The 3,791-nt window shown below is 34.1% G+C and overlaps 1 non-coding gene across 1 annotated transcript; it reads left to right on the top strand.

Moving 5' to 3' along the window:
• Positions 1 to 1,503: 1,503 nt before the first annotated feature.
• trnal-cag (transfer RNA leucine (anticodon CAG)) lies at positions 1,504 to 1,586 on the top strand. The gene has a single exon. It is a non-coding gene; the product is annotated as a tRNA-Leu (tRNA).
• The last annotated feature ends 2,205 nt before the right edge of the window (positions 1,587 to 3,791 follow it).

The raw sequence follows: 3,791 nt of genomic DNA, 5'->3' as shown, positions 1-3,791 counted from the left end.
TATGCGGTGACGAAAGAGCTGTGCTATTTTGAAGAAATGGCATTAATTTCAACACAACATTCTAAAGTTTTGAAATATCACTTTGACACAACAAATATGAAGCTTTTAAAATGAAGCAATTGGTTTCTTTTATTTCAATAGAATGCATTAAAAGACCAACCAATGCACTTCCTGTCCTGAAAACACTGAGTTTAATGTAATAATAATATTAAGTGTCACCTTTCTCATGGTTGATAAATTACATTCAAACGGCATTTGACCCGGGAGGAGGGTGGACCATGGACCTCAGCACACAACAATTATATGTTATGAAATAGTTAATTAATTTACACTCTGGAGGGAGTGATGGAGGTTTAGAGTTACCTGATGCTTGCAAACTTCAACTTTTAAATGTGGGCCGCTGGGTTGTGGAGTTAGGCCTACATTTCAGTGACCAACAGCCTTCAAAAGCACATATAAAATACCATTTGTAAATGAATAGATAAATAATCAAAATTGTTACTATATACAGTTTACTCACAGTTTGTGTAAAGAAAAATAGGCCTAGTTGAAACTACAAAATATTACAAATATTAAAATATAATAGGCCTATTAAAATAAATCTTGAATGTAAAAAAGTTTTGTCCTCATTTTTTTATATATTTTTTTAATTTTATTTTACTGGTTTAATTTTATTTTTTATATTTTTAAGTCTTGCTCTGTTTGCTAATTGCAGTGGTTTCTATTTTCCACTGTGTGATTTTGGTGAAATGTATTAAAACAACAAAAATCCTAAATTATAACAGTAAACGGAACCCACAATAATTAAGAAACAAAACATACAAAAATGTATTCCCCGTTTGTTTGTTTGTTTGTTTTTTAGATATTATATTTTGACCACTGAACTAGGAAATGTCCCCAGTTTCCATTTCAGGAATCTGGTTAGCTAACAAGAAAACCACCTTAGAGGCAATTCACCTCAGGAAAATGAGCTTTAATGAAATTCGGCTGTCTTAAAATGCAAAACATCTTTGACATCGGCGCTACATGACTAAAAACAGACGGAAGGGCTGTTGCGTTCAATTTTGCCAAAAACATCAACATCCATAATGCATTTATCTGTCAGTTGGCGGGAATACAAAAATGCGGAAGTTCAATCAAACTTCATATCAATGTCAAAATCATGAAATATGTATTTATGTCTAGTCAGTTCATTTTATTTGAATAGCTCATTTAGCAGGTCATGTAATTTTGCTGAAAATACTTATCTAAAACACACAACCATTTTTTATTTTTCAAGCGTGTTAAAATAAACCCCGGGGACTTTTATTATGCATTGCATGTGCAGGCGCGTTTTCCGTTTCTGGTTCTAAGCGTTACTATTCGCTTATGTTGCAACTTCCAAGTCTACAAAAAACCTTTAATACTCATAAAGATTGACGACCGTAGAAATGTTTAGTCTGTGAAAGAACTACGTACGATATGACTAATTATGGTCTCAATCTGCGTGATGTGAGCTCGTGTGTCAGGATGGCCGAGCGGTCTAAGGCGCTACGTTCAGGTCGTAGTCTCCTCTGGAGGCGTGGGTTCGAATCCCACTTCTGACAAACACACTTTTTCATTGAAAAGAATCCTGTAACACAACACTACTGGTATCACACAACACCACCAAATCCTAAAGTGGCTGATGGAAGGCTACATGACATCTACACATGTATTATTGTAAGCTGTGTTTCTTTTTTGTCTCAATGAATAGCATGTGTATCTTTCAGGACACGCCCAACCTTTCAAATATAAACAAGTTCACCCTTACCCTTATTTTTCTTTTGTCCTATCATAAAGAAGCATGTTTCAAACAATGAGTTCAGATTACAAACCACCATTCAATACCAAGACTAATGTCACAGCCCTTGTTTAACATTGTTTACCTTTCTGTGATGCTCATGAAACATTTAGGAACAAATTGTTGGACCTTTTTAAATAAACGTTTTTTTCAGTTGGAATGACAAATTTATGGAAGCTTGTTTCTGCCGTCAGATAAAAAAATACAATTTTAACAATTCTGATTTTTTTTCCCAGAATTCCAAGACAAAAATCAGAATTGTGAGATAAAAAAGATTGTGGCAGAAACAGGCTTCCATACTGAAGTAACATTGTGACAACTAGCCCCAGTCTTTCTTATGTAAAGCATAGTGTCTAAAAATTCAGTGTTTTACATACTTTTGTGTGACTATTTATTGTCTTTAACCTTTGCACCTAAACATTTCATGAGGATCCAGAAAGCAGAGTGTTAACTGGGAGCTGTAACATGATAGTCTGGGTATTGAATGGTGTTTTGTTATCTGAACTCTGTGTTTGCTTTCTGCAGGTGGTGACTAACAGTGACAATAGGCAAGAAAGAAAGGGAGAGACCTTGCATGTATGAACATATATTTTCTTGGCCTGATTGCATGGGCGTGTGCTTCTATACTTCTGCATCACCATCATGACATGACAGTCTTTACTGAACAAGACAAGATGTGAATACATCTATAAATGTTAAGATGTTCATTGCACCCTGTGCATCTTTTTCTAGAATAGCTAGATATATTGTATATAGTTAGAACTATACAGCTTACTAGCTAACTATATAACCAAGCCTGACTATATAACTATAGAGATATAGTTAGAACTTAGTATTAAGATAATAATAGACATGGTTCATGTTTGTCAGTTTTTTTTATGTCAATCTAGGAACCAAGCCCAACCAGAAGACTAATCCACTAAACTAACAATAATTTTGACACTTAAACAACAGATTTGGAGAAACTAGAAATAATATATAAGTGCTGTAACAAGTCCCAGTTAGTCTACCACAGTATAATAAATAAAAAAATAAAAAGTTGATAGAACATAAATAGAATAGAGGATGCTAGTGTTAGAGGGTCAATTTATTATTATTTTTTAATAAATACAAATAAAACAAGTAGATAGAATAGAAATAGAGAGTTCTAGTGAAGGTCAAGGGTTTTATATATGATAAATAAAAGAAAACGATAGCATAGAAATAGAACAGAGAGTACTAATGTTAGAAGATCAAGTGTAGATGGAAGAAATGTAATATAATATAATATATAAAGTAAATATAAGGGTTAATATAATCATTTTCATATAGGTTTAGAGAGAATATCTGTGGTCTAGTTGTGCCCTAAAAAGGGGAAACTTATGCAGCTTATGCAGATTTTTTTTATAGGCTAAAAGTCTATTCTGTTGTCTCTCTTGTCATGTCATGACTTGTCATGTTGTTGAATCTTACTAACTGTATACTGTCAATGTTTTAAATCAGAATCTGGAAATAAAGGTAAGTTACATCTGCAGGGCAGTAGAGCACTTTTCAGTGTATATGCTTTGATAAATGACAGTCATTTTAGGACAAATCAGCTGCTGAGTTCAAGTACACTTACAGCAGTATGTTTGCTATAGAATTTAATTTGTTTGTTATGGTGACACAGCACTTCAGTTGGTAGGAAGAACCAGTTCTTGATTAATCACTGCAAATACAGTCACAAAGACTGACGGAGGGCAGGAGGGGCCCGTGTGCCAAATATGACAAACATGCTTTAAGATTTACATAGAGATAGAATTGTTTGCATTGGCCCGTCCTTTCGCTGTCAAAACATGCAAGTCACAGTGAACAGAGCAATAAATGATTAAGGGCAGCAAATAGGGCAGCATTTGCATAGCACTCGCAAGTTCTCCCTAACTGAGGCCTCGAAAACAAATCAGAATTTCACCATAAATACACTTTTTACACTCCTTCTCGAGTATTTTGT

This window comes from Sinocyclocheilus rhinocerous, unplaced genomic scaffold (assembly GCF_001515625.1).
Source record: "Sinocyclocheilus rhinocerous isolate Xijiao unplaced genomic scaffold, SAMN03320098_v1.1 scaffold329, whole genome shotgun sequence".
Lineage (NCBI taxonomy): Eukaryota > Metazoa > Chordata > Actinopteri > Cypriniformes > Cyprinidae > Sinocyclocheilus > Sinocyclocheilus rhinocerous.
The sequence above is the reverse complement of the archived record's forward strand: the minus strand, read 5'-3'. Positions and strand labels throughout refer to the sequence as shown.